Below are 12,723 nucleotides of genomic sequence, written 5' to 3'. Positions count from 1 at the left end.
CCATTGCCCTTGATTTCTTATCTAAAAGTACCATAGCTGGGCAAAAACTGCCCAGTGGGCCACATTCCAATGGCAGTTTGGTCTGGAGTTTGTGAATGAAGGAGACCTTTATCCAATTCCAAACCACATTAAGAAACAGTCATTAAAAAGAACTTCCCATCCTTAACAAACAACTGACACTTCAGAAGTGATTGTAGAGCTTATTGGCAGAGAGATAAAGAAGGCAATCTTCCAGTTGAGTTGTGATTTATGGAGTTTTTATTCTGACTCCCACTCATAACTGGCACTGGAGAAAGCCATGTCCCTAGAAGTATCAGTGTCTTCTGTCTGCTATAAATTGTTTTGCTGCAATCATCAGAGGCATCAGGTTGGAGAGAAGCTTGGCTGCTGTTAGGAACAGAAGCTGCCCCATGGAGAAAAATTAATTAACTTCTACTTCCCAAACCCATCTCCCCACACTCTCAAACAGGATTCCTCTGCGTAGTGGTTTAGATTAGGCAATTTCTGAATGTGAGGAGCCATTCCATGGATATGAATAGAGAAAAGAGCCTGGTTACTGAGAAGGGAGAGAAAATGCCAGTCTTCTTACAAAAGAGTAATAATATTGAGATGAAAGAGATAAAGGAAAATTTGGCCAATTTGTTCTTCAGATTTGTGAACCATTCAAATATTCCCTTGACAGAGTCATGTTCTTGCATTGTATGAAAGGTTGCACACTCAGCTGTGCTGTAAATAGGAGGAAAGTGCTTCTTGTCCATAAATTTGAGGTAACATGGAGATACATAAGACTGAAAGCAGCACTTTTTGCATATTTCTAGTGCCTCTGCCATCTGAATATCCAGTGTTCTCCACTGCACAGCCTACACATTTCCAGTTCCTATAGGACATAATTTTCTGTTTATAATCACCTGAATAATGATACGGGTGCTTATTTGATAATTACACATTCTATGTTGGTTTAAACAATTTCTAGATTTGTGGCAGCCAAATTAATATTGCTGCTCAACTACTGGGACAAGGAAATGTTAAGCTTGAGTTTGAGGTTGCCATGAACAGTTGACAATGATGTGTGTACAAGTGTTATGCTCCTCCCACCAGCCTGCAACTCCACAAACCAGCCATGATGGTGTACTAAATGATGTTTACAGGATGCCTTTGCATAGGTCAGGTTCCTGGAGGTGAGGGTGCAGTCAGAAGAAGATGCACGAAGCTCAGACGTGTTTTATTTGGAATTTAGATGTGATGTGATTTAAAATGCAGAAAATTAAATTACTGGTTTTGGTTCAGAAGGATTATATATTTTGGTCTCAAAGAGATTAGGTTAAAAGACAAAGATTGGTAAATGGTGATAAATGTTAAGAATGCTTGGAAAATTTCTTATTTTGCAGTAAATGGAGTGCAAGTCAAATTTCAGCACAAAATGAGAGTAGAAAATAATCTATATTAATTAACTTCATTTGGGAATGCATTCTAAAATTATGGTATTGCGTCAAAATTTAGTGCCAACCTCTTACTTCAGTATGTTTATTATAAAATGTCTAAATAAAAAAACTCCATAAAACCCTTTAAATCCATTAATATCAAAAAGAAAAAGGAAGTGCCTGATAAAATGTCATGCATTTGGGCTATGAGTATATGCAGGAACTGTAATGACACACAGTGATGGTGTTCCCCCTGGAGTATTTGTGCCAGTCACACAATTGGGAGTTGAATACATGCTGTAGAGCCACAGTAGTGCAGTGAGAACTCAGTACAGAAACACCCTGTTGGGGGTTAGGTGTCCTTCCATTTGTTCCATCTCACCTATAGAATTTTCCCAGTTAGCAATGGGAAACCTGACTGCTGGTACTTACTGGGTACTAGAAAAGAGTTTGGCCAGGCCAAGGGGGGAAGGGGGACAGGTAAAAAGATAGGGGGGTACAACTGCAAGCTGGCTTACTTCTTTGGCTTCAGGGCTTCAACACAGAGCTGGTGCTCTTGTTCTTCTTGTTCTTGTTTTCGTGTTCTCCTGGTTCTTATTGTTCTCTGTTGTTGTTCTTTTTCTTCTTCTTTTTCTTCTTCTTGTTCTTCTTCTTGTTCTTGTTCTTCTTCTTCTTCTTGCTCTTTTTGCTTTTCTGCTTCTCATTCATCTTCATCATCTTCATCTTCTAGTTCCTATTCTTCTTCTTCTTGTTCTTCTTGTTCTTCTTGTTTTCTTCTTCTTCTTCTTGCTCTATTTACTCTTCTGCTTCTTCTCATTCACCTTCTTCTTCTTCTTCTTCTTCTTCTTCTTCTTCTTCTTCTTCTTCTTCTTCTTCTACATCTTGTTCTTCTTGTTCTTCTTGTTCTTCTTGTTCTTGTTCTTCTTGTTCTTCTTGTTGTTCTTTTTCTTCTTGTTTTCTTCTTATTCTTCTTCTTTTGTTCTTCTTGTTCTTCTTCTTGTTCTTGTTGTTCTTCATGTTTGTGTTGTTGTTCTTGTTCTTGTTCTTTTTCTTGTTGTTCTTTTTGTTCTTTTTCTTGGTCTTCATCTTCATCTCCTTCGTCTCCTTCTTCTCCTCCTTTTCTTATCTTCTTGTTCTTTTTCTTCTTGTTCTTCTTCTTCTCCTTATTTTTGTTTTTCTTGTTCTTCTCATACTTAATCTTCTTGTTCTGCTTCTTCTTGCTCTTCTTCTTATCTAGTTCTTCTTCATCTAGTTCTTCTTGTTCTGCTTCTGCTTCTGCTTCTGCTTGTCTTTTTTCTCTTTCTTCTTCTGTGGGCCCCACACTCCCTGTCCTGCTGGGACATGCTGCCATACCCACCACCACCGTGGAGATAGTGATACACCTCATCCACCAGCCCAAGATTTCTACTCATTCCTGCTGTTCCTTCTGGGTGTTCTTCCAAGTCCTGCAGGGGCACTGGGATGGAGTGCCTGCAAGGAGTTTGTGAAGCAAAGCCTCTCCTCAATCCTTTCCTGTCTCAGCTGAGAAGGCTGTCACAGTTTCCCTGGTTCTATTTTGTTGTTAACGCTGTAGTTGTTGTTGTTTGTTTGCCTTGTTATACATACTAGTAAAGAACTGTTATTCCTATCCCCAAATTTCTGCCTGAGAGCCCTTTAATTTCAAAATTATAATAATTTGGAGTGACGGAGTTTACGTTTTTTATTCCAAGGGAGGCTCCTGCACCTAGCAGACACTTGTCTCTCAAACAAAGACACACCCTCAGCACCTCTCTGCTCTGTCCTGGCCCTTCAAACGCTTTCTCAGGTCCCACAGCTTGCAGCTGCAGCCTGGGGCTCACAGGGAGCCATGAGTGTCCTGAGTCTCTTGCTGGCAGGTTTGTGATGGTATTGGTGGGGGTTTCCTCCTCTTCCTTGGGAGGAGGAACACACTAATGTTGGTAACCCCTTCCTACCTGGCTTTGGGTCCACCCAAGTTTGTTTTCATAGCTTTCCTCCCCAAAATCTGCCCACAAGCTCCTTTTTATCCCCTTGGTTCCCAGTTCTGCAGTTTTTCTGGGTTTTCTGTTGTCTCCAAACCTGATGAAGCTGGGGGACCCTGCAGTGACCTGTGCCCTGGCTGGTCTCTGTCCCTGGGCTGTCCCTGCACTCCTCTCCAGTCTACTGAAGCTGTGGGGTTTCACCCCACACAAAACAACTCCTGGCAATGTGAGCTCAAGAGAAGCTGCACCAAAGCAGCCTGTGCTCTCCTGCTTGTGAGAGAGCAGCCCCAGGGCTGGAGTGGCTGGGGCTGGACAGAGCCCAGGGGAGTCTGGAGACACTGCAGTGTCTGGCCAAAGCAGAAATCATGTCACTGGTAGCACCAAAGTGTCGCATTTCTTGGGCTTAGGGCACAAAAGATCCAGGACAGTGACAGCATGAGGATGAGGGGATGTGGGACTCGTCAACCTGCGGTGCTGGGAGAACCTGCTTTTCCCGTGCACTTGGAACAGCTGTGGAGTATCCCCCAAGACATCTTCAGAATGGTCTTTGCTGTGACCTTTTCTTGTGCTGCTGCAGATTTTGGAGACAGTTATGCATATAAACGTCTCCACAGTTATGCATATAAATGTGTAATACAACCAGAATTGGGGCTGACATGCTCTGCATTTCCAGGATGGCTCATTGTCATGGTAAGGTGGTATCAGTGGACTCTGGATTAAGCTGTGATTCTATGGATACTTCAGCAAGAGAGGGTTTTTTCAGGGTGGTTAAATCTTCATCCTTACTATGCTTTCTCTGACATTTGCACCTCTGTTTTGTAAAACCTCAGAAATCTTAATCATCTTTGGCCCTGTGAAATGTTACTATCAGCAAGAGTCATCATATTTTGCATGCAAAATTAAAATAATTTTTGACATTTGGGAACTGGAAGAAACTAATTTCTATTGCTGATGACACACAAAGAGGGCAGGTTGGTGCCTTGGAGCCTGTGTCTGCTACTGTTGACTGAAAAATATCTTTTACAGTAGCACCCTATGGCCCTGGATGGCCAGAATGGAGGTGCAGGAGGATAGACAGGTGTTTACCATCGAATCTTTGGCCTTTTATGCTAAAATTATAAATTCTTAGAACTATTTATAAAAGAAAAGTATAAAGAAGAGATGTTGTACTCTGTGTGTGTGTGTGTGTGTGTGATCCCTTGAACATACCACATCATAATAATACACTCTCCAACCAACCATCCGTTTTTATGACCATTGTCCATTAGGAAATGCCATGGAAAACTTAATTTTTTGTACATAAGTACCTCACCTAGTGACAACAATTAGAATTGCTTACAGGGCCTCAGTTGCAAATGCAAAACATTCAAAACTCAAACTAATATGTTATATTAGAAAACACTTCGCTTTTCTCAATAGGCTGATTCTGAGCTCTTTTATGAGTTATTCAGGAACATATCCTAGGGCTGTTTGCATCAAACACTGGGATTTTGTTAGCAGTGAAAAATGAAAGTGCACCATGTGTGGAAAAGAAATTCCCTCACAAAATATGTGCTTGGAGGCTACTTAGGTCAAAAGGATTTATTTTTAATTCCATGGGCTGAAGAACTGCCCATCTTCTGCTTTATCAGGAAAAGAGAGTTGAGTCTTTGGCCTCTTTCAGAATCTTAAATGACTAAAGCTGAAGAGATTTCCCCCAAAAAGCAAGGAGTGTTTTGAGAAGCATGGCGATACCTGTCTGCAGAATCGACCATTGGCCCAGGGAAGGTCCTGCTGCCCAGAGCCAAGCCCAAGGTTCCCTGAGGATTTATCACATCCTCTGTCTCCTGTGGTAGAGCTGCCACAGAGCACAGCAGGAGAGATTCCAGGGATTTGTCAGCACAGGGAGGCAGAGCATGAGCTCCTACTGCTATTTCCACTCCAGGGGTAGCACTTTCAGGCCAGCAATGAAAAATTCTGCAGCTCCGGCTTCGCAGTTGTTGGCAGTGCTGTGACAGCCTCTGCCACCAAGCAAGAGTATCTGCAGGGGAAGGATGGTGTAGAGCTGGAGGCCTCTCAGAAAACAGAGACAACACCTTCAAACAGTATCTGGCAGAGTTGATGAAGAGGTGGTAAATCACCTTGAAGGGGAGAGATTATAAAAAACTCTACCTGTGAAAGTAAGAGACAATAGGAGTGAAGAGAGAATGGGAAAGGGGGAGGGAAAAGATAAAAACAAAGAGGAAAGGGAAAGATAAAAACAAAGAGGAAAGGGAAAGGGAAAGGGAAAGGGAAAGGGAAAGGGAAAGGGAAAGGGAAAGGGAAAGGGAAAGGGAAAGGGAAAGGGAAAGGGAAAGGGAAAGGGAAAGGGAAAGGGAAAGGGAAAGGGAAAGGGAAAGGGAAAGGGAAAGGGAAAGGGAAAGGGAAAGGGAAAGGGAAAGGGAAAGGGAAAGGGAAAGGGAAAGGGAAAGGGAAAGGGAAAGGGAAAGGGAAAGGGAAGGGGAAAGGGAAGGGGAAAGGGAGAGATGGAGAGGTTAGAGTCCTTGGAAATTCTGATTTTAGTTAAATGACATTTTCTGAAAACATACATGTTTGCTACAATAGATAGCCCTTTGCCACATGCTTTAGCTTTCTAACTCTTGATACTAACTAAACCCAGTGAGTTTTAAGATAGGAAAAAAGTTAGTAAAAAGTATTCCTTCAAGACCAAGTATCTGCTATGGTTAATGGCTTTTGAACATCCACAGGAATGATCAAAACATTAAAGTAATTAAACAGGGCTCTTAGAATCCAGCAGAAGTTGCACTATTATTAAATAAAGATTCACATTGTACTGTGTATTTTTATGGTCTTGAAAACAGAAGCTTAATAACAGTATTTCATGCACACAATAACATAAAAAATGACATCCCATGCCTTTTTGTCCTGATAAGTATTTGCTGCAGCAGCCACCTTTCTTTTAAGAAAAGACACGTTCAAAGGCCTTTTTTTCCCCTTTTCTGTTGAAATCTGTTTCATATTAAAAAAAGGATTAGTCCCATATGCAGTCTTTTCTTCTTGACAAGGAACAGGCTCAAATCTCCAGACAAACATAAAAGGATACTGGATTTTAGAAGTATGGAAGTTACAGTGTCAATGAACCTGACTTGAATTCAGTTTTAACTTCGAAAGAATTTAACATCTAGCTGAGAATAACATAGCCTCACCTTTTTTCAGTGATATGTGAATGGCCAGAAGAAGAAAAGAGAATCTGACTTTGCTAAATCAGGTGCATGTTAAATCAATATGTAATTGGAAATATTGTTACTAGGGAAAGAACAGTTTAAATTACATGAGGGTATCTTGCCTTGGTGAGCTCTTAGCCCTCTGTGATACACTTCACCTCAGTGCAGACTTCAAGTAGTTTGTTGTTTTCTTTTTTTCCTCAAAAAAAACAAGAGATCAAAATTCTAGGTAAAATCAAGGCCTCTACTTTCAAAGCCAAAGAGTAACTCTGCAGGGCTTCTTCCTAGATACAGATAAAATACTCTGGTGATCTGTTCTCAAACTTTTGGCACCAGATTCTACTCTGGAACACCATGACTTCCATGTAATCTGAAAGAGGGAACAAATCAAACCTCAAGAGCTGGTCCTCCCTTTAAAACCAGTATTCCTCCCACCAGAAACTTATTTTCCTTTTTTTCTGCAATCCTCATTGTTTATTGCAACAAAATACTCGTTTATAATTAGGTTTGCATCAGTTCTATATGCTCTTATGAGCTTTTATGCCTTTTTATCTATATATGTTTAATACCACTATCTGCTTACTACAACATTCCAAGAATCCCTTTTGACTCTTATCTCCATATTCCTGCAGAAGGTCAGGTCACTCTGGGTTTTATACCAATAAAAATCCAGGTTGCTCAGATGCTAGGCATGATGGGCAAGCATAATTTCTCTGCTGACACAGAGATTGAAGACAAGCCCCTCTCTTGTTGCTGGGAAACAAAAGAAAGGAGGCCATTTCTACCCATTGGAAAGTCTCTGTTTACCCTGAAGGACTCTTCCTTTCCTTAACAGCCAGACACCAAGAAGGACAATAGAGGGAAGGGTGGTTGATTTGTCTGACAATTTAACAACACTTGTAAACAAGAGTTGACTCTGTCAATAACATCTCTGCCATGACAAGTCCTTGCTGAGGATCAAGAGCTATATCACTTGTGTTTAGTTTGCCTCGAATTAATGGCACGGTGGGTTTTCATCCTGCAGATACAGCCCCTGTGACAGCAGTCTGCTCAGCCTTTGCAGGGGTGTGTACCCACAGGGACAGTGTTGCTCCTGCCAGCAGACCAGTTTGTCCTCATGTCAAAAAATCCAGGCAAAGGTGACTTCTTAAAGTAACATTTTCCTTTTGCTCTCTGTGATAGATAGAAACTCTTTTGTTCGCCTAAATATATAGATATGATAAAATGCTTTGCGAAATTGTACTTTAGATATAAAGTTGAGAAAGGGGTTGAAGGCCACTAACTTGCTAAAGCTGGCATAATTAATAACAGCCTAGCAGAAATTCCTGGAACACTAGGACAAGATAAACTTGGGGAGAGAAACAGTGAGAAAAGGTCAGTGGAACAGGAGTGAGGAAGACTTGAAGCCTCCCTTCTACGACCACAAGAGGGCAGAAAAAGATCATCTAATGACCAGAGATGCATGCTCAGAAACGCCGGAAGAAAGCCACATCACCAGGAGGCCGAAACGAATAAAAGGACAAACACGGAAGCGGGAAGCGCGGCAGCTCCGTGGGGAAGAGGTTTCTCCTCCTCCTCCCTGCCGCCCGGCGCCGACTTTTGCTTATTGCTAGCTTGCTATAATTAATAAAAACCTTTCCTTATATATCTTTTTCTAGTGTGTTTATAACAAATTTGGTGCCGTGACTCGGATGCAATCTGCAGGACAGATTCTCGGTACCATCGGTGGGCGCCCCCGCTTTAATATTTAGCGGTCCGGAGGACCGGTTTCTGCCTCAGTTGCACCGACGAACCTAAAAATCTAAGCAATAAGCAAAAGGGAGACCGGTCGACCCCTTAAAATCTGTGCACAGTGTCCAGACGAAGACACAGGACGCGTGAGTATTACGAGAGCCGTTCGGTCGGGGTCAGGGTCCCAGAGTGTGGCGGGTGGTGTGTGTGTGAGAGGGGGACTGGCAGCCAGATTCCCCAAGCGAGAGCGGACCCTCAAGTAGTGCGGTTCCCATTGGCCCGCGAGGGCGTGGGCCACAAACCAGGGGAAGCGAAAGCGGCTGTGTGATTGAAGGCACTCTGGAAGAATGGGACAGGGGAAGAGCAAGCACCCTGTATCCATTAAACTCCCACCGGTACCTAGAGATAGTCCGTTGGGTTTTATATTAGAGAATTGGGAGCATTTCCCCGGAACAGAAAATAAGGATAAGGCAAAAATGATTCATTATTGTGTAGAAGTATGGGGACGAAAGGAAATTTCAAGGAATGTATTTTAGCCTGTATTTGGATCAACTGAAGATTGGGTTAAACAAAAGTTAAATTCATGGGTAAGAACAAAGATTCCCTTTAACCCAGAGGAAAGTGCTTATTCAGAGATCTGGGTAGTGAATCCCGAGGCTTTTATATTTAGGTTGACAGAGAATTTGGGGGAAGGGAAGGGAAAGAAAAAGAAACCTCGAAAAGAAAATGCTTTGATAATCCCTTATATATAGATACATACATATATATAGATATATATTATATATATCTATATTATATATAGATAATGCCTTATAATATAGAAGAAGTTCAAACACATCCAAATGTGAGTGACCAATATATCAATAAGTACTTAATAAAATTAATGAAGTATAAGAAGGCATTATAGGAAAAAGGAATGCTAGCTCAAAGACCACCATTAGATTTTATATTACATCAGGTACAACCCAGAGATTGGGTGTTGATAAGAAGTTGGAAAGAGAATCCCCTAACACCGAAGTGGGAAAGACTGTATCAAGTCTTACTAACAACTGATTCTGCAATCCGAACCGCAGAGAAAGGATGGACACATGCAAGTCGAATTAAGGGACCTGTGGAACCACAAAAAACAAACTAATAACTGGAAAGTGGTTAGCCCGGCTAGGGACCTGAGACTTAAAATATTATGGGAAAAAAAAAAAAAAAAAAAAAATAAAAAAAAAAAAAAAAAAAAAAAAGACATCTTGCTTAGAGACTTATGAATAGTAAACTCCATAAAGGCTTTTATATAGAATATAAGATACCCCCATCTAGTAGTGAAGAAATATATAATAGAAATGTTAAAATAGGTTGTGCTGTATGCCAGAATTGTTACCCTTTTGTTTCTTTTAAATGTATAGTATGTGAAGAACATTGGTGGACCCACTGTCATAGAGGCTACCCACCGAGAGGGGTGTGTAGATTTTGCTACATTACCCAGAGAAGACTCACTGATTGGGCCTTAAGAACCAAAACACAGGCAGGGGAATTTGAAAAAGGATCAGCAAAGTGGTGGGCCACTTACTCAAAAGGAGTCAATTCCTCGTATTATTGTTACCATCCAAACGAACCTGCACCTTTTGTAGTAAATATAGTAGCTGGGTTGTGCAGACGGAGGCTCCAGGAATTGAGGTGTGATACCCCTTTAGTAAAACATAGAAATTGGGAAAAATATATACAAAGAAAGAATAAAAAAAGGAGTAATCTCCCTCCTGAAGAATACTCTTGCTGCCGAGAAGATGGTACACCCCGTGGCCCGAGGCAACCGGGTCGACGACGGGAGAGGCAGAGGAGTAATAAACTGTGGAGGGAAACACTCCAATATACATGAGACCAAAAGGTCATGGTCCTGGAAATGCCATAAGAATGGGAAAAAGACAACCCAGCAAAATAATTTATGAGAAGCCCAAATTAGTATTTTACAAAAGAAAAGCCTCTATTATAGCAAGGGAAGCCAATGCTCATTAAAAAGGTCAGTAATATTTATAATTTAATTAGCACATTTAACATTTGTACAGGTAAGACACATGAACCCTTTAATTAGTCCTTAATTCGATGGGAAGACCAGGTTATTATTCAATCACAAATTACCTCTGGAGCCCCTAGCTTTCAAGTTACACTAGACTCTCTCATTAAGTGGAAGGGTATTAATTATTTCCCACCTGGTCATAAAGTACTATACATGTGCCCAACTTCTAATCCAGGCAGAGGGTATTGTAATTATCCCGGAGAATTTTACTGTAAATATTAGAGCTGCGAGACAATTTCCATGGGATGGAAAGTACAAAACCCAGATAAGTAAAAGGGAAATGTGTGAGAAATGTGCCCCTAAATAAGAATTACTTATGCCAAAACAAAAATATTGATTAATGACCCTCACAAGCCAGCTCAGTGGCTGATTCCAGCACCTAATACTAAATGAGTTTGTAACACTTTAAGAGTAACTCCATGTGTTTCTATAACAACCTTTAATGAAACTTATGAATTCTGCATACAGGTCATAATAGTTCCCAGAATTATTTATCATTCTAAAGAATATGTGTATACACAATATCAAAACCCAGAACATCATTTAGTAAGGCGAGAACCCCTCACAGTACTAACAGTAGCTGTATTGCTAGGCATAGGAGGAGCTGGATTAGGAACAAGTGTAGCATCCTTAGTAAATCAGCACCAGGGGCTCAAAGAGCTTAGAATTTCAGTAGATGAAGATTTAAGAAGAATTGATAAATCTATAAAAGATCTCACAGACTCCCTAGACTCACTGGCTGAAGTGGCCTTACAAAATAGAAAAGGATTAAATCGATTATTTTTACGACAAGGAGGCCTTTGTGCTGCCCTTAAAGAAGAATGTTGTGTATATGTAAATAAAAGTGGAATAGTAAGAGAAACCATGGCTAAATTACAGGAAGGACTGGAAAAAAAAAAAAAAAAAAAGAACAAGAAATGCAACAGAACTGGTATGAATCTTGGTTTAATTATTCCCCCTGGTTAACTACTTTATTATCCACCATAATGGGGCCCTTAATTTTACTAGTTTTAATACTTACTTTAGGCCCTTGCATTCTCAATAAAATTATTAATATCGTAAAAAACAGACTAGAAGCAGCACACTTTATGTTAATACATGCCAAATATAAAGCTTTAAAGGGAGAAGAAACAGAAGATTATTTAGAATTAAGTAAAAAAGAACTACAAAGATTCAGTGAACTGTGGAGACTTTTGTGGCAGAATGGTTAAGCGAGAAAGGCCATGACTGTACAAACTTGCTAGAGATAAAACACCACTAGTGCAGAGGCAGTCTCAAGGACGGATTGCCCTTGAGATATGGGGAGGAGAACAAGAATGTGGTAGACAGAACGAGAAAGAAGAACCAGGGACGGTCTGGTAACCGCAAGAATGCAGAGGCACATAGCTATGTACTGCAGTAACATAGATAGCAGAATAACCAATGATGAGCTATACTTTTGCAATATGTATGAGCTAATTAAATCATGTATTTAAACACGAGTGTAATGATCAATAAAGGGGATTTGCTTGACGACCACCTGGTGTCTGCGTCTCCCTTCTCCGACAGCGAACAAAAGTAAAAAATAGAAAAAGGGGGGTTTGTGATAGATAGAAACTCTTTTGTTCACCTAAATATATAGATATGATAAAATGCTTTGCGAAATTGTACTTTAGATATAAAGTTGAGAAAGGGGTTGAAGGCCACTAACTTGCTAAAGCTGGCATAATTAATAACAGCCTAGCAGAAATTCCTGGAACACTAGGACAAGATAAACTTGGGGAGAGAAACAGTGAGAAAAGGTCAATGGAACAGGAGTGAGGAAGACTTGAAGCCTCCCTTCTACGACCACAAGAGAGTAGAAAAGGATCATCTAATGACCAGAGACGCATGCTCAGAAACGCCGGAAGAAAGCCATATCACCAGGAGGCCGAAACGAATAAAAGGACAAACACGGAAGCGGGAAGCGCGGCAGCTCCGTGGGGAAGAGGTTTCTCCTCCTCCCTGCCACCCAGCGCCGACTTTTGCTTATTGCTAGCTTGCTATAATTAATAAAAACCTTTCCTTATATATCTTTTTCTAGTGTATTTATAACACTCTCAAAGCAGAGACTTAGATGTAATGGTATAATAGAAACAAATACATGTCCCTGTTGTCTATCAGGATGGGTGTGAAGTCCCACCACATCCAGATAGCACAGCACTGATTTCACTTCCACTGTGCAAATGACCTGCAGGAGCAAGTAAAGTAAATTCTGTGCTGGAACAGTGAAGTTCTGTCACCCTAAATCAGGGTGATGCCTCAAGGGTTTTATACCAACTTTGCACCTAAGTTGTTGCTAAAGA

The sequence above is a fragment of the Cyanistes caeruleus genome, chromosome Z (genome assembly GCF_971803275.1).
Source record: "Cyanistes caeruleus chromosome Z, bCyaCae1.hap1.1, whole genome shotgun sequence".
Classification (NCBI taxonomy): Eukaryota; Metazoa; Chordata; class Aves; order Passeriformes; family Paridae; genus Cyanistes; species Cyanistes caeruleus.
Note: the sequence above shows the minus strand (reverse complement) of the source record.